This window comes from Terrapene carolina, unplaced genomic scaffold, assembly GCF_002925995.2.
Source record: "Terrapene carolina triunguis isolate 2854851 unplaced genomic scaffold, T_m_triunguis-2.0 Scaffold764, whole genome shotgun sequence".
Lineage (NCBI taxonomy): Eukaryota > Metazoa > Chordata > Testudines > Emydidae > Terrapene > Terrapene triunguis.
Window position 1 is genome coordinate 265,969 of NW_020665115.1, and position 21,015 is coordinate 286,983.

Genomic DNA, 21,015 nt, shown 5'->3' on the forward strand with positions numbered 1-21,015 from the left:
GCTAAGGTCTGAGCGAGTCAGTAAGCTGCGCCAGCGCGCTTTTAAACGTCCAAATGCACATTCCACCACCATTCGGCACTTGCTCAGCCTGTAGTTGAACATGTCCTGACTCCTGTCCAGGCTGCCTGTGTACGGCTTCATGAGCCATGGCATTAAGGGGTAGGCTGGGTCCCCAAGGATCACGATAGGCATTTCAACATCCCCAACGGTTATTTTCTGGTCCGGGAAGAAAGTCCCTTCCTCCAGCTTTCGAAACAGAGCAGAGTGCCTGAAGACGCGAGCATCATGTACCTTTCCCGGCCATCCCACATTGATGTTGGTGAAACGTCCCTTGTGATCCACCAGGGCTTGCAGCACCTTTGAAAAGTACCCCTTGCGGTTTATGTACTCGGTGGCTTGGTGCTCCGGTGCCAAGATAGGGATATGGGTTCCGTCTATGGCCCCACCACAGTTTGGGAATCCCATTGCAGCAAAGCCATCCACTATGGCCTGCACGTTTCCCAGAGTCACTACCCTTGATATCACCAGGTCTTTCATTGCCCTGGCAACTTGGATCACAGCAGCCTCCACAGTAGATTTGCCCACTCCATATTGATTCCCGACTGATTGGTAGCTGTCTGGCGTTGCAAGCTTCCACAGGGCTATCGCCACTCGCTTCTCAACTGTGAGGGCTGCTCTCATCCTGGTATTCTGGCACTTCAGGGCAGGGGAAAGTAAGTCACAAAGTTCCATGAAAGCCCCTTACGCATGCGAAAGTTTCGCAGCCACTGGGAATTGTCCCACACCTGCAGCACGATGCGGTCCCACCAGTCTGTGCTTGTTTCCTGGGCCCAGAATCGGCGTTCCATGGCATGAACCTGCCCCAGGAACACCATGATTTCCACATTGCTGGGGCCTGTGCCTTGTGAGAGGTCTATGTCCATGTCAATTTCCTCATCACTCTCATCGCCGCGCTGGAATCGCCTCCTCGGCTGGTCCTGGTTTTGCTTTGGCATGTTCTGGCTCTGCATATACTCCAGGACAATGCGCGTGCTGTTCATAGTGCTCATAATTGCCGCGGTGATCTGAGCGGGCTCCATGATCCCAGTGCGAGCTATGGCGTCTGGTCTGAAAAAAGGCGCGAAACTAGTATCTGACGGACCAGGGGATGGAGGGAGGGAGGGGCGAGCGACAACATGGCGTACAGGTACAGGGAATTAAAATCAACAAAGGTGGCTATGCATCAGGGAGAAACACAAACAACTGTCACACAGAATGGCACCCCCCCCCAAAGATTGAACTCAAAAGCCTGGGTTTAGCAGGCCGTTGATTTGACAGAAGGAGGGGGAAGCAAATGAATACAGAACAAATCTATTTTTTACATCTTAAGACGACGGTGCAGCATGACTGATAGCCCTCGGCATCTTCTGGGTGCTTGGCAGCAAATACTGGGCGCTTGGCAGTTAGTGTACTAAGACTGATAGCCACATTTTTCCTGTATGATGACGATGGCCTTCAGGCCTATTGCACGATCTGCTGCTCAGGGAAGATTCTGCTAATGTGTGATGATCCAACTTGTAATAGGTAACTACGACTGATAGCCATCATCGTCATTGTGAAGGCAGCAGAATATGACTGGGGGGATGGGGGACTGGGGGACATACGGAGTTCCAGCCACTGCTGTACGATGACGACGGTTACCAGTCGTAATACACCATCTACTGCCAAAAGGCAAAAGGCAAGGGGCTGGTGCAATGCAGCCCTACGGCTGGCAGCACCCAGATCTCCGATGAAGGCTACCAGTCATGCTGCACCGTCTACCACCAAAAGGCAGTTAGCTGCTGCTGCTGTGTAGCAATGCAGTCCCACGTCTGCCGGCACCCAGATGACATATGGTGATGGTGAGCTGAGCTGAGCGGGCTCCATGCTTGCCGTGGTATGTTGTCTGCACAGGTAACCCAGGTAAAAAGGCGTGAATCTATTGTCTGCCGTTGCTCTGACGGAGGGGGAGGGGCCTGATGACATGTACCCAGAACCCCCTGCGACACTGTTTTGCATCATTCGGGCATTGGGATCTCAACCCAGAATTCCAATGGGCGGCGGAGACTGCGGGAACTGTGGGATAGCTACCCATAGTGCAATGCTCCGGAAGTCGACGCTAGCCTCGGTACTGTGGACGCGGTCCGCCGACTAGAGCACTTAGAGCATTTTATGTCGGGACACACACAATCGGCTGTATACAACCGATTTCTATAAAACCGGCTTCTATTAATTTGACCTAATTTCGTAGTGTAGACATACCCTGACATCCACACCACTCCAGCTGTGCTTTCCGTTCAGCCACAGCAAACTGATCCTCTCCCCATCCCAGTCAGCTGCCTGCCTGCCTTTCCACACCCAACAGATCCTCTGCCTCATCACTTCTATGTGCTGCCCTTCTGTTCCCACTTCCCATGCTAACAGAGATGTTTTTGCTGGAGTTGAGAATGGACTTTGCTCTTCTCCTCCTTTATTCAGATGGCCAGAAACACTCAGCATTGCAGTTCACCCTAGCTGTCCTTTTCCACACCTCCCACCTCCTTAGTCCCCTGATAAAAACTCCTATTCCTCACCTTGGTTAACCCATGGGAATCGTATGAACTTCTCCAGCATTTGAAAAGACTGGCTCCCGAGTTCAAAAATCTTTGTAATAATTCCCATGGATTGATTGTCTTCTGTCTTCTGAGTACCTGAAAAAGGGATAGATCTATAATTAGACATGTATAGCCTGTTATGTTTTAATGAACAAAAGGAAAGTAAGGTCAATTTACATGTAAACCTCAATAATTTGTCAGATGCTGGGCAAGATTCACAAAGGTACTTAGGCACCTAAACCCCAGACTTAGATGACTATTATTTATCCACAGAGGGACAGCTTCAGTAGGAGACATTGTTCTAATAGAACAGTGGTTACAGCGCTCACCTGAAAAGAAAGAGAGGCCTTTTCAAATCCTCTCTCTCCATCAGGCAGAAAAGGAAAATGAATGTGGGTCTCCCACATACCAGGTGAGTGTGCTAACCACTGGGCTAAAACTTAGCAAGTGGGGACTACCAGCACCTGCTGGCTGTTTTGTGTGAAGTTAGATGCCTGCCTACATCACTCCCACAAGAAAAACCTTAGGCACCTAAGATGCCTGACTGCCAGAGATAGTTCGTAGGAGTGGATCACCAGCAGAGATAGATACCTCCCTGCAACCTGGATGTAGGGGCCAAACTCCATGGTAGGGGCAGGGATCAGCACACAACCCTCTTGTCAGCATTTCCCATTAGGTAGCTTGGGCAGCTCCTCAACTCATGTGTTGGGTATTTTTGTGTGAATCACACTCTAAATTCATTCTAATCTTAGGAGCCTGGGAAACAAACAAGAGGACTTGAAATTGCTCATTTATGAGCATAAATTCTGTCTATTCCTGTGACCTGGTGGGATGATTCATACAATTGGGAGGCTAAAATCAATGGCTATAACCCAGTGGTTCCCAAACTTGCTCCGCCGCTTGTGCAGGGAAAGCCCCTGGTGGGCCGGGCCGGTTTGTCTACCAGCCATGTCCACAGGTTCGGCCGATCGTGGCTCCCACTGGCTGTGGTTCACTGCTCCTGGCCAATGGGAGCTGCTGGAAGTGGCGCGGGCTGAGGGACGTACTGGCCGCCGCTTCCATCAGCTCCCATTGGCCTGGAGCAGTGAACCGCGGCCACTGGGAGCCGCGATCGACCGAACCTGTGGACATGGCTGGTAAACAAACTGGTCCGGCCCACCAGGGGCTTTCCCTCCACAAGCGGTGGAACAAGTTTGGGAACCACTGCTATAACCTATTTAAGGAGGATAAAGTGGGCAAGTTCCACCCTGACACCTTTTGCCTCTGCCACCTCATCAGCACCATATAAAACTTGAACTGCTCACCAGGTCATTTAGGAATCATATGATCTTGTTGAACAGTGGCATGAGTTGTCTCCCAATGGCAGAAATCATTGCAATAATTCCCATTGGTGAACTATGTGACCCATTAATCTCTGAATGCCAACTGGCAAAAGGGTGCAGATAGGCTACAAGAATCTCATGGGTTTGGTTTGTACATTTTACTTCATCAAAGGGTGTCATGTGAAGTCTTGAATAAAAATCTGTGTCACTCCAATCATCAAAATCATTGTGAAATATATGTACAAATACTATGTGAGGAGTTACGCATATATACTGCAAAATATGTCCTTAATGTCTGTAGGGACTGGTCATCAGCAAAGGTGAAAAAAAGGTTTTCTGTCAAACAGAGAGATGTTTGTTCATCTATCAGTTCACATGTAAATTGAGCATTCTCTTAATCACAATGAAATTCCATTCATCAGTCTGAACTGAACAAGAAGAATTTCAGAGAGAGGAACTGAGAGAGAGAAAAAGTGAGGGAGGAAGAATATTATCTGGAGGTGCCCTTCAAAGGTTTGCTTGATTATATATGTGGGGCAGAGACGATGCCCTGGCACCCTTCATTGAGGAAGCAAAATGACAGCAGCCTTTCCTCATGAAAAAGAGATATCAGCCAGGCTTTCTTGAAAATGCTGGCGAGAACTTTGAGTCAGACAAAATTTCTTTAGTCTGGAGGATAACCTGACAGTTAAATTAAGTTTCTAGAAAGCATATTTTGGCCTTTTATGACAAAAGAGGAATGTAGAGTCCACTTTGCATTTAAACATTATAGTAAATCATCACACACTGTACAGAATACAGAATTTAATGGTGGAGATGCCACAAACCTGTTTCTCCAGGTCAGTGTGGGTACAGACATAGTAGGATGCCAACAATTGCCATATTCCCAGGGGCACTGTACCACCTCAATCAGTTGCCACGTAGTCACAGAACATGTGAAAGTAACCACTATATCAGCTGTATCAGATTTTCTTCTCTCCTCTGCCCTCATGGCCACCTCACTCAGCTCACTGGTCTTTGTGTCTCACCAATTGGTCTTCTCCATCTGCCAACCCATGGAGGATGGAAACAGTTCTCCCTTCTCCAGAGAAGCCCAGTAATTTGGTTGGACTGTAGGGAAGTTCTCAGTGTGCATGCACTGGGGGAATGAAAGCCTGGGACAGATGGGAAGGTGAGTGTGGGGTGAAGAAAGAGAAATGGGCAAGGGCATGATGCGGGAATTATTGGGAAGGAGAAGGAGAATTGTCAAGTCTGCATTAAACATTGGCCTACTCTGTATGCCTGACCTGAAGAACCTCCTTTTCTTGGAGAAGCAGCAGGTCTGGGATGTGTAATGGTGAAGACACACCATAGCTGGCCTAAGCCCTGACAGAATGAAATGTTGCAGACCATGGGCCCTCCCTGTCCTTTTAAAAAACCTTGTCCCCAAATGCATCCTGAATTATTTAGTGTCTCAGGTGGATCTAATACCAATTAGTGTTTGAACTAAGGCACTCACAGCAACATTTGGAAAGAGGGACTGTGTTTGGAAAGAGGGACTGTGTCTTCAAAAGAGTATGATGCCAGTTTTCAGTACAGAGTTTTCATCACTTTGATTAGATATCTAAGCAAAGTTAACACCCACTCTGTGTGTGTGTGGGAAGTTAGGCTGATTGGGGGAAGCAGCCACAGGTGCGGCCATGCCCCAATCAGGCCCCTGCTGGCCCTATAAGAGGGCTGAGGGGCAGAGGCTGAGACAGACACTCTCTCTAGCTTCTTTGAGAGAGAAGGACCTGGCTGCCTGGGAAGCTGAGCAGGGTACCTGAGGTGGAGCAGTGCTGGGGAAGGGCAGAGGGAGCTGGGGAGCTTCAGCCTAGCAGAACCCCAGGCTGCAGGTTGAGTTAAGGGCCCACAAAGGGTACTGGGGCTGTAGAGGGGCAGCCCAGGTATAGGCAGAGGCAACTGGTCCAACCCCCCTTGCCGATGATGAGTGGTTTATAGACTGCAGTCTGCCCCAGTGAACAGGGGCTAGATAATGACTGGCAGTAGCCACTGAGGCAAGGTGGGGATAGGAGGTTGGGGTTTCCCCTGGACGGGGAGACCCAGACAGTGGGTTACTGTGGGGGCAGAACCATAACATAGAAGTGAGACACCAGCCTACAGAGGGCACTCCGGGCTGGAAAGAGCTAATTCCCAGGACAACCAGCAGGAGGCTCGCGCCGGTGAGTCATTGCCCCGCCACATGGTGACTGAATTATCTTGGTACCTCATAGATTTGGGGGCCTCTCAAGGATAGGAGCAGTCCTCGGTATATGCTACAAGGAATTGACCAGATTAGTTGGAGGGGACTGAACTCCTGTTTTGACAATGCTGTTTTGAGTGTCACTCCAAAAGCTTGGTGAGATGCATTAATCCTTGGAGAGTTCACAAGTCTCCTCAGTTGTGTTTCCATTGTATTTGTTGAATAGAGTTCACAGGGTGAAGCAGGAGGGCTGAAGGCCCAGAGGTCCAGTGTGAAGTAATCCTAAGGCCACATGGCTTACCCTGGAGAAAGAGTGAGACCCCTAGGGGTTCTGGAAAACTGACATAGGTCCTCTTAGAAACTATTACAATACTGGGGACAGGAGCACCACAGATTGGGTGGATCCATGACTTGGGGTACCTACATCACTTACCTCCAGGGTTTCTGGTGCAAGTGTCATGACTACTGACTCTGATTAATTTCTGTGCCACCAGAGTGCAGGATCTGGGCAAAGACACCTTTTTGTGAAGTCCCTCTGCAACACAGAAGAGCCTTCTGAGACTGCTAGAGTTTGTCAAGCTTGTTTGTTAGACTGGAGGGAAGCTTCAATCATCAGCAAGGGAGAGACTGATCTGCCTTTGTGTGAATGTGCCAGGGAGTGGGATTAGCTGTGGCATGTCAGAGTACTCCAGACCTTTGTGCGGCTTAGCCAAGGACTGTTGGTAACAGCAGTATCTGTCAGCAGGGACCTCTGCCCTTGGGACTTGAATTCTTCTCATTTCCCTCCATTTCTTTCCCATTATCCCCCAACTCCAACAGTTCATCCTCTGATATCAATTCATCGAACCATGTTTCCCCAATCTAGTCTCTGCAGTCCATTGTTTTTGGCTCTGCATACCCAGTGAATACTCAAGCACCTGAAGAGTTCTCTGCTCCTCAGACTCCATTGCTATCAATCCACCCTCTGATCTCCACTCCATTAATCCATCCTCTTATTATTTGTATTCTCATAGTGTTCAAGAGCCCCAGCCATAGCCCAAGACCCCAGTGTGCTAGGTGCTGAACAAACACAGAGCAAAAAACAATCTCTTCCCCAAACAGCTGACAATCTAATTATAAAACAAGAGACAACTGATGAAGGTGGACGGGGAGTATGAGAAAAGAATTCTGTTCCCTTCTCATTGGCTGCCTTCCCACACCCTGCTTCCACTCATATCTTTTCTGCCCAATCCATTAGCCTCAACAATATATAGTTTGACCGCTATCCAGCTTCTGCTTTTCCTTCATATCCCATACCTGAATTCAGTCTGTTTATTTATACTCATCCTCCTGGCTTCAGCCCATCCTCTACTGCAGCGCCCCAGGCACCACATAAATACATATTTCATCCATTTCTCTCCCTGTCTTACCAATAACTTACATGATCCTCTGCAGCCCGAGTCCCCAGCAATCCCTGCTCTGCCCCCATACCCTCTCCTATTCAGTTGATCTTTTGTACCTATCACCACACTAATTTACTGCTCCTTGCCATCACCACTCAATATTGTCCCCATGTCGCGGAGTGTGGGGGACTCAGGGCCCTGCACCCCCGGCTTCCTGTGATTCACCATGACTCTCAGCCAGCCAGTAAAGCAGAAGGTTTATTTAGACGACAGGAATACAGTCCAAGACAGGTCTTGCAGGCACAGACAACAGGACCCCCCTCAGTTAGGTCCATCTTGGGGTCCCAGGGCACCACAGCCCCCTTGGGAGGTCAGAGCCCTCTCCCCCTCCCAGCCACATCACCACACAGCTCCCGAGACTCTGCCTTCAGCGACCCCTCCCACAGCCTTTGTTCAGTTTCCCTGGCAAAGGTGTCACCTAGCCTCTAACCCCTTCCTGGGTTCTCATGTTACATGCTCAGGTATTCTCCGTAGGTCAGTCTCCCATCCCCTGATGCAGACTATCCTAGACACACTCCCCTGTCAGCATTCAAAGCCCACAGTAAGAACAGTCCCAGTTCATCACATCTCTCCCCCCTTCGAGACCGAACTGAGCAGGGTCACTTTAGCCAGTGACCCGGGGAAGTTCGAACCTATCCCCATTCCTGTGGATGCCCCAGCATCCCTCCCATTCCTTGGCGAGAATTACACCAGGCCCTTCCAGTTTCACGCCCCCCCTTAGGTCGGGTGTGCTCGATGGCACTCGCAGTTCGCATGTGGGAAGGTTTATGCGGCCTGTGCCCTTTTCCCACCCCAACACCCCTGGGGTTCCAACTGGGCTGTGATCTTCTCCCAGTGCTCCAGTCTGAAGGTCTGTGCTTCGGGCTCTCTTGGTTCAGAGCCCCCCTTTTTACCCTGGCTGTCATCTGGAAAGGCTCCTCTATGCTGGGCGAGGGTCCTAAAGCCGTTTTCCCCTTGTCCCGGGCCTTCCTCCCCCTCTGACAGGGGTCACAGGATCGGCAGTACTGTCGGACAGTAACAAAGACCCCAGGCCAGTAAAAGCTCCGTAGCAGCCTCTGCTGGGTACGCCAGGTTCCCTGGTGCCCTGAGAGGGGGGTGTCATGGGCCTGGCACAGCAGCTGGTGGCAATACTTCTGGGGTACCACCAGCTGCCTCCTGATCCCCCCTGACTCCATTTTCCCTGGGGGAGCCCATTCTCGGTACAGGAACCCCTTCTCCCACAGGAACCTTTTCCGGCCACCTCTCCCCATGGTCTGTACCGCACTGAGGTCAGCCAGGTCCCTTATCTTCTGCAAGGAGGGATCTTTCTGCACCTCGGCCTGGAACTCAGCAGCTGGGACAGGGATGACCACCTGTTCTCTCCCACTGGCTGCGCCTGAAGCCGCAGCCTCCCTGAGCCGTGTCCCTGGGTGTTCCCTCCCCACCAGGTTAGGGTCCTGCACCTCGGCCAAGGCACCCTCCCCAAGGTCAGGGCGCAGTGCCCCTCGCCGGCTCTGACTGCGGGTCACAACCAGTGCACCCTGGGGGTTGCTTGGCCAGTCCTCCAGGTCCCCCCCCCATCAACACCTCAGTGGGCAAATATGGGTGTACCCCCACGTCCTTGGGGCCCTCCTTGGCCCCCCACTTCAGGTGTACCCTCGCCACAGGCACCTTGAATGGGGTCCCACCCACCCCCGTCAGGGTCAGGTAGGTGTTGGGCACCACCCAATCTGGGGCCACCACCTCGGGCCGGACCAGCGTCACCTCTGCGCCCGTATCCCAGTATCCCTTGACCTTCCTCCCATCCACCTCCAGGGGAACAAGCTACTCTCTCCGGAGGGATAGCCCCGCGCCCACCATATAAACCAAAAACCCTGAGTCTGGAGCATCCAGCCCCCCAGAGGAGCTGGCCTGGAGCTCTCCTCCCTCCTTAGCAGGTGGTACTCTGCCAGCCCCCCTTCCCTGGGAGTGCTGCCTCTCGCCCGGCTGGGTCTCTACCCAGTCACCCCTCTGTGGGTTCGGTCTGCTCAGTCTGTCCCTGAGCCTGGGGCACTGGGCCTGTATGTGGCCTCTCTGGCCACAGTGATAGCAGCCCATGTCCCATGGGTCCCCTCGAGTGGGTCGGATGGCCCTGACGCCGGATGTTCCCCTCTGATGGGGGTTTTCCGTATTTTCCCACTGGGAGGTCCCAGGGTGACTCTCTCTCTGGGTTGTGGCAGGCCTGTTCCTTTGGGACTCCTCCCTGTTATCCCCTGACCGACTGTTTACAAACTCGTCGGCCAACTGGCCTGCGTGCTGCAGGTTCTCTGGCTTTTGGTCCATCAACCATCGCCTCAGGTCGGATGGGCACTGCTCATACACGTGCTCCAGTATGACCAGGTCAAGCAGGTCCTCTATAGTTTGGGCCCCAGCTGTCCACTTGCGGGCATACCCCTGCGCCCGGTTGGCTAGTTGCAGGTATGTGACCTCACGGGTTTTACGCTGATTCCGGAACCTTTGCCGGTACATCTCAGGGGTCAGCCCAAACTTGCAGAGCAGGGCCTTTTTGAACAGTTTGTAGTCCCCTGTCTCCGCCCCTTTCAGTCAGCTGTACACCTCCCTGGCTCTGGGGTCCAGTGAGGGAATGAGAAACTGGAGCCTGTCTGCAGGGTCAACCTGGAGCAGCTTGCAGGTATTCTCAAAGGCCGCCAGGAAGGTATCCATGTCCTCCCCCTCCTTACGCTGGGCCAGAAAGCACTTATCAAAGCTCTTTGCAGTCTTGGGTCCCCCCTCACTCACCGCAGCCGGGGCCCCACTGCTCCTCAGCCTGGCCAGTTCTAGTTCATGCTGATGTTGGTTCTCCTCATGCTGACGCTGTTTTTCCCGCTCTTCCCGCTCATGCTGATGTTGTTTCTCCTTCTCTTCCCACTCCTGCTTCAGTTCTTGCTGCCTTAACTCGAGCTCGAGCTCTTTCAGTCTCAGCTCCCTGTCACATTCCAGTCGCATCCGCTCCCGGGACGGGGAGCTCCGCCGGGACGATCCCCTGCTGGCTGCCGGTGTCAGGGTGCCCTCGGTATTCGCTGGGCTTCCCCCAACCCCTCCCCTAGGTATAGGTAGGCAAGGTCTCGGGATGTCCTCAGCAGCAGTCTGACCCCTCCCAGCCATGTCAGGCCCCGGGGCCCACGCTGCATCTGCCGGGCGGCTTCTCTCAGGGACAGGGCTCGGTTCATCCAAGTGATCCCTCTCCTCCAGCTGGGCAATTAGCTGTCCTTTGGTGGACCTCCCAATGCGCAGCCCCCTCTGCCTGCACAGCTCCACCAGGTCACTCTTGAGGCGTTTAGCATACATCCTCCTGCTGGCCACTCACTGGCCTGTGCTCTCCGCTTTCCACCATTCCAGGGGGACCCCTAGTGTGCCAGCCCCTCTTCAGGTCACCACCTCTCTGCCAGGGTCGAGCTGCAGACTCCTCCACCCCAGGACCACTCGCTGCGACCCCCCAGGGGACCCTGTTACTGCAAAAGTCCTTCTCACTGGTCACACACTCCCAGGAGTTAATCGCCCCCTGAAACCGTCTCTCTCTGATTCTTCAGCCCACCTGGTCCCCGTCGATCCCCCTTCGTTTTGCTGCTCCCCAGTCACTTACTGCAGGAAGCACCATCCAGTAGATCCCACCGCTACCACCAGTTGTCACAGAGTGTGGGGGACTCAGGGCCCTGCACCCCCGGCGTCCTGCGATTCACCATGACTCTCAGCCAGCCAGTAAAGCAGAAGGTTTATTTAGACGACAGGAATACAGTCCAAGACAGGTCTTGCAGGCACAGACAACAGGACCCCCCTCAGTTAGGTCCATCACTGCCCCCTTGGGAGGTCAGAGCCCTCTCCCCCTCCCAGCCACATCACCACACAGCTCCCGAGACTCTGCCTTCAGCAACCCCTCTCACAGCCTTTGTTCAGTTTCCCTGGCAAAGGTGTCACCTAGCCTCTAACCCCTTCCTGGGTTCTCATGTTACATGCTCAGGTATTCTCCGTCGGTCAGTCTCCCATCCCCCGATGCAGACTATCCTAGCCACACTCCCCTGTCAGCATTCAAAGCCCACAGTAAGAACAGTCCCAGTTCGTCACACCCCACTTCTCCTATAACCTGCTTCTCTGGCTTTCTTCCTCTAGTTACAGGCCTGTCCTCAGTAGACTGTATGATGGACTTTGCTGGTGATCTCCCAGGTATAAGAAAAGAAACACTTGAGATTCCAATTAACCCTACCTCGCAACATGAACATTTTTTGTGGCAGGAAGCTCAAGAGTGCAAAAATCCTGAAGGATAGACATTTTTCCGTGCTAACACTCTCTGAAAATAGATATAAAAATTTACAGAAATAGAAATTATATATATTTAGGTTGGCACAGCCTTGTTTTATTACAAGTTAAACAAAAGAATGTAAAATCACTTTGCATCTAAATAGCTTGATAAATTATCAAAATTGTACATCATAAGAAATCAAAGTCAGAAAAATCACACTTTATCATTACCATAATTACTGTACACCACAGACCAAGCATCACAACCTTAGTTCTACCTCCTAGGAATGCCAGACTTTCAGCCTTTACCCATCCTTCCATACAAATCCCTTTACCAAGTTGCAATGCCCTTCCAACAGAACAAACTACTCAAAGAGAGTGAGAAAGAGCAACAAAAGTCTAGAAATTAATTAATAGCAATTCTTGGAGCGTAACAATTGTTCTGCTATGCTACTGCATAGACAGTAACAAATATTTATATGTGAAGGGAAGATACACTTTTTTGAAGAAATATTTTGTCCACCTCTCCTTTTGTGAGAACTTTTGTGTTTCAGTTAAAGTGTTGAAAATCAGTTCAGACTTACCCATTTCTTTCTTGCGTTCTGTTACGCTGGCTCCTATAAAAGAAAAACAAATCTTCACATTTATCTGTGTTAATTATTCAGTCCCATATTCTGTACATGGGCAAAAGTTCTATTGCCAGAGCCTAGGTCCAAGACCATTATTCAGCTATTTCATTCTTCAGAACAGAGTTCATATATTGTATACATTTAATCAACTAAAGATTGCTAAATTAGAAGATAAATTAACAAAAATAAAATAAAATACAAGATTTTTTTATCAGAATATATCACTTTAATAAAGTTAACAATAAAATTCAGATATGAACTCCATCCTGTAGACCTTTATGCCTTAGAAAAGGATAAATAAATCTTGTTAGTTACTCCTTTTTCTCGTAACTAATTTACTTTTCTAAAGTTCCACATGGAGTTCTAAAAAAACCAAACCACCTTGTTAACTATAACAGACAATCTATCGAGGGTATACACCAAGTCATATAAAGAACAATACAATTCAGTGCAGTGAAATTTTTGGAAATCAGTGCATAATTATCTATTGTTTTCTTTTTTGTTGTGTTTTTTTTTTCTAAAAGAGAAGTTTTTTTCAAAGTATACATATTTTAAAATCATAACCAGGAGGCTTATTTAAGCAACAAAAATGACAAGATATGGTAGGGAGATCCATTATTCTATACTCATGTTGATGTTATGATTTACTGTTTTAAATTATTATTGTTTATTACAGAGATTACTGATATGTCATTAGATTCACCACACCAGTGACCTAAAAGGTAAGATTGTTTAACACTTTCATAATAAATCCCTGTTTACACTACTGACACACACCTAATAAATAATGCACAGCACCTAGTACAGTAGGGTCTTGTTCATGACTGGGGCACCTAGGTGCTACCATAATATGCCTTATAAATAATGTACAGTGCCTAGCACAATGATGTTCTTGTCCATGACAGGGGCTTCCAGGCACTACCATAAGACACCTAATAAATAATGTACAGTGCCTAGCACAATGGGATCTGTGACAGAGTGCAGGAGGTGAACAGGCAAGCCAGTACTCTGACAACTCAGATGTTAATTAGTTCCCATTGAGAAAGCTGATGGAGGTAATTAGACAATCAGGTTGGTCAGCTGGGTGGGATAAGGAGCCAACTGTCCCATCAGCCCAAAGCTGATAAAGAGGCAGGATTTTCCTCCAAAGGAGAAGAGAGAGGGGGCCAGGGCTAGTTGAGCCCAGTTACATGGAGACCTCAAGGGAGGGAGACCTCTGCTCCCCCCAGGGCTTGGGAAGAGGGCCAGAATGCACTGTCAGTGCTGTAAATAGCATGGGGACTGTTGTGGAAATGGGAGGCAACTTCAATAAAAGGGTATGGTGAAGGCACAACTACTGGAGTCTGCTCAGTTTCTGCTCAGAGAAAGGTTGGAGAGAAGCCAGGCCCCGTGACAGGGTTCTATTCAATGACTTGGGCACTTAGGCACTACTGTAACACCCTTAATACATAATATACAGCACCTTGTACAGTGGGGTCCTGGTTCAGGGATGGGGCTCCTCGGCACTACAATGATACAAATAATAACAAGCCTCACCCGTCAAAGGTAATCAGGCACCTATCTCTGCTCAGGATTCACAGCCATCAACCCTCTCATGGAGTTAGTCACCTGAGCTCAGTCAGCCCTTTCTCATAGAAAAAGCAAGGTTGTGTGGCCCAGGTTATCCAAATGTCTGCTGGTTGGTGCACTCACCCTGGAAGTCGAAGAATGAGGGTCACAAACCCACATTGCCTAATTTGGAGCAGGGACTTGCACTCAGGTTGGCCCCTTTCCCCACTGAGTGTCCTAAACACTGGCGAATAAGCTATTCTGGTGTGATTTATTTTTTCCAGTCTGTCCTGCCAAAGCTGTTCAACTGTTTATAAAATATGTAAAAATTCACAGAAACTGAAATGTACTTTTCTCCTCTCCCAGGACATGGCCCAAATACTGGGGTATAGAGTCAATTTCTCTTTCTTCCTTTCTCTGGCCTAAGTAAGTATTCCATTAGGTAATACAATATGGAACAGCTTCAACAGGACAGACTGATAAACCTGCACCCTGCAATGCCTGATGGCCTTGTGGTTATGGCACTCAGCAGGGAAGTGAAAGACAGGGAGTCCAGTTCCTACTCTAAATTAGGCAGAGTGGGTGTTTAAACCTCACTTTCCCACGTCCTGGGTGAGTGCTCAAACCACTGGGCTGTTGGCTATAAGAGGAGAAGCATCACCACCACCATGATACACACTGGGTCAGGACCCACAGAGGAATGCCAGATTTGTGGATCCCATCAGGAATAAGGAAGTTTTATTCATGTCCACCAGAGGAAGTTTAGGGGGCCTAGAGAACTATACTGGTGCAAATTTAGCTGCCAACTGAGTTAGGTGCCCAACTGCCACTTTAGGCACTCAAGTGCAACATTTAGATCTTCCAAATCCCTACTTAGCTGCCACCTCAGTCCCTCTGTGGATCTAGCCTGGCTGAATAGGATCTTTATGGGGTGGGATTTGCCCCCCAATTTTCTTTACTTTTTTTCTTTTAATCCATGCAAAAGAAGAAAAGAAGACAGCAAATGAAAACATTAAAAATTTAGGAAATGCTACATTTAAGGTTGCCCAAGCAACCTTAATTATGCCTTCTATTTCCTCTGCCTTCATGATTTAAGGTCTCATTATATGATCACATCATATTTTTTCCAGCCTCATTCTCAGAAAGGGATAGATATTTTTTGCTGAAACTTTCCAAAATTAATATAACCCCAAAGAGAGACCAAGCACAGATTATTTCATCCCAAACAATTAAAGTTGGCTAAATTTTTAAGCAACTGAAAACAGAAGGGATTAGTAGAAAGTGTTAGTCAACTTTAAAGCTATCATTGCGAGCTATAGCTATAATTAAGATTAAGTAGTTACTTTGAAAAAATGTGTTGCGTAAAACATTTTCTCTTGCGATATAAGTAGATGTGAAGTTTTAGATCTACATTTAATGCAAGGCAGGGTGTAAGCTTTCAGCATCCTGTTTTCCTTAACTGCTAATGCAAAAAAACATACAAAGATGTGGGAGATTTAGGCTTGGATTTTCAAAGAAGCCTAAGGGAGTTAGGCACACACTTCCCATTGAAAGTCAGTAGAATTTGCGTACCCTACTTCCATATGTGTCTTTGAATATCTGCCATTTAAGCGGGCAGATTTTCAAAAATCTTTGTAACAGGCAAAAGAAACCTGTAGGGCAGGGATCGGCAACCTTTGGCATGCAGCTCACCAGGGTAAGCCCCCTGACAGGCCGGGCCAATTTGTTTACCTGCTGCGTCCGCCAGGTTCTGCTGATCACGGCTCTCACTGGCCGCGGTTCGCTGCTCCAGGCCAATGGGGGCTGCAGGAAGCAGCAGCCAGCACATCCGTCGGGCCGTGCTGCTTCCCACAGCCCCCATTTGCCTGGAGAGGCGAACCGAAGCCAGTGGGAGCCGCGATCGGCTGAACCTACGGACGCGGCAGGTAAACAAAGCAGCCTGGCCCGCCAGGGTGCTTACCCTGGTGAACCGCGTGCCAGATGTTGCCGATCCCTGCCCTAGGACATTTCTGCATTTAAACAATAAAGCCAGCTATGCAGTAAATTCCCAGTTGATAAGGGAACAATCCAGGTGAAATGATGAAGTTCAGGGTTCACAGGATAAGTGACAAATCACCCAAGTGCAGCAATACTCTCACTGGGACAAAGTTTTTCTGATCTACAGTAGTAATCGAGGCCTTGCCTACTGGGCTGGGGACCAGGACAGGGAAGCCTATGAGCAGAACAACTAAAAAGAACCACAGATCATCACAGTCATTAAGGAAATGCCCCACTAGGGAATGAGCTTCTGTGCAAAGCCCCACAAAGCAGGAGCTGTGAGCTCCAGGTTGTGAATTGGGAGAATGCTGAGGGGGGATGTGATGAAGTGGGAATGTTTTTAATGTCTTCTCTGATTACAGTGTGTGTGCCTCAATTTCCCCTATGTGTTACTCAAGTATTTAGGTGGTAGGGTAAGAGTGTGTGATTATTACAGCGATCCCTAGAGGGCAGGTGTGACTGCTGCCTGGCTCCCTGAGGCAGAGAACGGCCAACATTCTGTAGCCTGACAACTGATGGCTGGGCCCCCTCCTCTGCAAGAATCAGCCAGAGATGTTGATACAGACCAGGTGACCTGCTGGCCCGGGAAAGAGACAAAGGAACAAGGAGGGGGAACAGTTGTGTCTGGGGTCAGAAAGCTGGAACTGGTCAGTCTCTTGTTTGGGACTCGGGGAAGTTCAGGGCATTGGATCCCCCCAAGATGGACTTTGCTGAAAGCTCTGTTCTATGCTGTGTTCCTGTTGACTAATAAACCTTCTGTTTTACAATGCTGTCTGAGAGTCACTGCTGACTGCAAAATTGGGGTGCATGGCACTTTGGGGGAGTGCACGGCTTCCCCCAGGCATTCCATGCAGGTGGACTTGCTGCGGGGATCTCACAGTATGAACGGGAGGTGCTTCAAGATTAGATCCAGGAATGCCAAAGCTGAAGAGGCTTCTTGCCCTGGACAGCATGCCCTAAGGGGATTCATGCTGCACCAGAGTCCTGGCTAAGCTTCTCCCAGAGCAGTTCCAGAGCACCCAGACTGTGAGGCCCATGAGGGTCCAGAGCGAGTGGACTCCCTGAGGGAGCCCACGGCAGAGACAGGCATGCTGGAGCCCAGGGCTTAACCCCCGGAGAGAGAGTGGAACCCTGAGAAGGGATGTCACACTGAAGGAGGGTTCCTCCCAGTGACCGTACGGAGCCGAGAGATCACAGGGCCTGTGAATCCATAACATGGGGTAATGGCTTGATCCTGGGTATCCATACCTTCAGCTGTGAATGCCATCTCTGTGTCACACACATCTGTAATAGCCATCTCCTACTTATCCAGGCTATGCTGTGTCCCCTTGGCCCCTCGTGGGAATGTCAGTGGTGTCTGCAGTTTCCAGTGCCAAGGAGAATTTCTCTCTTACTCCTAATCACTGTACACTGTGGTGTTGGGGCTGCCTGTCTCTAGGGAAATTGATAGGTCTGTGACCATGTGGATCAGAGCAGTTTGGAAACCTCCAAGCCTCAGAGATGCAGCAGAGTGTCCACTCTCTGTAGAGTCCTGATGGTCCTTTCCAAGTCCCTTATGACATGGATGCAGTGCTGACCCTGAGCAGCAGGGACAGGGCATGGCTCCTCCAGCTCTGTCTATTAGCTCCCCCTTTCAGTGGTTCAGAGGGATAACGTTACGGTGAGCCTGAATCTCTGTATAGCCAATAGTTAGTGCGCTGGGGATGGGATTTTGGCTCCTTCGTGCCTAAATCGCTTTTGAAAATGAGATTTAGGCTCCTAAGTCAATTAGACTTGCAACACTGAGTGCCACAACTCCTAGATATTTTTACAAATCTGGTCCTTAGTGCTTTTTATCCTCAGGCTCCTTCAGTGAAAGGGGGGTAATAGCCTTCCCTGACTCTCAGGGGTGTTTTGAGGTGCTTAGATACTGAGGTGATCAGGGCCACATAAGTACTGTAGATAGACATAGACTATGAATTAAGTCCTCTGGGGCACTAGACCATGTTGGGGGTTGAAGGGGCTGCAGCCTCCCCCTCCCTGACACTTATGTTGCCTCGACCTGCTGCCTCCCATGCTCCTAGGCTCTGGTCTATGTGCCCCTAGCCTTCCCTTTCCTTGCCTCTGAAAAAAATTCTGGCTCTCCTCCTTCCATGTACTGATCTTATTAACCCTCACTAAATGCTGTCTGTCTCTGATGCTTACACTATCCATTTTTCACTCAGGCACATGTGCGTGTGGTGAGGTCATTATTCCAGTGCTGTTTGTTTTCAGGGTGCACAGTAGCCAATAAGAGGTATTTTACCCTTTGCCTCCAGCTTTAGAAGGGCCTCTCATCTGACTTACTCATGGACACCTGGGGTCACCCTTGAACCCCCAAAGAGTCCTTCTAAAACATCCCGTTTGGGGCCTCATGCCCCAGACGTCACTCCCCTGTCCTGCGCCATTGGAGAGCTCTAGACAAATGATGCTCAGACAACTTGGGTGTGGCCAGACACCAGCTGGAGCAATACTGTATTTAGAACTTAATAAGAAAATTTAGGCTGAATCCAGAAGAGGATGGGTCTCAAAGGTAACTTTAAGCCTCCTTTAACATCCTACTCCACTTTGGCGGTTAGTGGTGAGAGGGGCTCCAATAAGTTGCACTGGCTGTTAATGCCCCCACGGGACTGCTCCATCAACCCATGATCTTGAACGTATGATAGGGGTTCAGCCAGGCACCCTTCCCTGGCCACACTCCTGACATTCACTCTACACCAGAGATGAAGAGAAGGTGACATAGGGTCATGCTGGGAGAATCCCCAGCTCATCATTTAATCCAGCTTTCTCCATGCTTTGTGCTGGTGAAACACAGCAATTCATGTAAAATAGGTAGGAAGAATCAAGCTCTTGATTTAAACTTACAGTCATACCATATACAAGGCAAGCAAAGGATGCAAAGTTGATCACATGCCAAACATTTTTTTTTACTTTATAAAAACCACAGACATTTACATTTAGATATTCAAAGAATCAGAAAATAATTATACAACACAAATTATTAAACTATATACAAACATACTGCATTTGTACAATCATAAGAAGTTATGTAACAAAGTAACAGGTATAGAGTATAGGCTCACAAACTATTTAAAGGGACACTACACAATTCTTATACACAGGGTTAGAATTTTAGGTTTTCAGTTCTTTAATGTGTAATAATATTGAAATGGAATGGTGTGTGTATGGAGCTTGTTGGTGTGTTGATGTGATGGAGTGTGATGACTATATTGAGCTACTATTTGGCAATTGGTTCTGATGGGCATGACATAGCCTCAACTTCTGATTTCTCTGTCATTGCTTGTGGTGTTAATTAATATACTTGAAGCAGACTTAAATAAGCATATTCCTAAATAGTATTGCTACAAATCCTTTCTAAAGAAATAATTAGATTAATTATTTTTCAACCAATTTTCACCAAAAATATCAGCAAAAATCCTTGCATGTTCCTTCAACTGAGGAGGTTAAAATGGGCAAATAAAAGTCATCATTTTTTGTGTTACCTTTTCTGAAGGAAAGAACTAAGGGAAGCATACAGTATTCCTCCACCTTGGTACCAGCAAGCCATTGTAATGGGATACTTACTTTCTAGTCATTTAAATTAAAAAAAATTAAATTAAATATTAAATTAAATTTTAAAAAATTGAACAAAGATTAGGTAATGGAGAATCAGTAACAGTTTAGTTTATATTCTCTTTGTAAAGCTATAACTTTGTCCTCCTCAGAATAGTCTTTTGGCTTCTCTTATTTCTGTAAAATGTCATGCAACCTTGTAGCACTAGTATCACTAAAAAAAAACAGATTTCCTTTTTTAATTAGTTTTTTTGCTCTAATATTGAGATATTTTGGAATATGAGTGATGGGGGATGATGCTAGTCAAATAGGGTGATCAACAAAACTTTATATAGAGGAAAGTGAAATTAAGCAAAGAGATGAAGAAAAATGATTGAAAAATTATAATTTGACTAGAGTTTCAAACCATTGCATTCACAATACAATCAAACAGAAGATGTTTTTTATTATCAATAGTGCTCATGTTCAGACTTACGTTTGCTCTTTGAAGGGAATCTGGTCTCTGTGTCTGCCTTTTAAGTTCCAGCTGAGAAAGGGACCTAGTTCACACTCTTTCTCTTTTTATCTGTCCCTTTCAGAGAGAAAACAGTTTTCCTGTTGGACAATGAAAGTACATGTTACATGAACAATAAGTCAACATGACAAGGTTCAAAGATCATTAGAGATGAAAGCAAACTATGGCAGATAAAAGTGAACTTTGATCTCACTCTTTGAATACCTGGGGTGTGATTCACCACTCCATTATAGAATTTTATGCTGATGTGACTACAATGGTTTAATTGGATCACCAGGGCAAAATTGATGTAACAACATGGTGGTTCAGGTCTAGTATCTTAAATGATATTGTGGAGTGGTGGCAAATGCTCCATAGTTAAGATTGCCAGATTCCAGGGGCCAGATTTAGCACTGTGCTGGGTGTATGGGTGCTTTCTAGCCATAGTGTACTGGTGAACATGGCCCTACATTTCAGTTACAAACCCTACTGACCTACCAGTTGGGAGGTTAGATCTGAAGGCCAGTAGAATTTTTCTACAAAGTTTGAAGTTAATCAGACAAGTTTCCTTAATCTTGACACCCTAAATTAAAGGAGTTAATCAGAGTTCAAAAAGCTTTCCAACTCCCCCCCCCCCACACACACACTTTGTAGGGAACAAGCAAAATGAAAGAGATATTATGTAGTTTACTTGATGTGGCTAGTTGCCATCTGTTACAGAGGCCCAAAAGTTAATTGGTTAAACTCTTGTAATTCTAATTTTAAAACTTGTTCCTAGAGAAAAACAAATAAGCTTTGTTATAGTAAAGTTAAGGATGTAGTCATGTATCAGTTATATATATATATATATATATATATATATATAT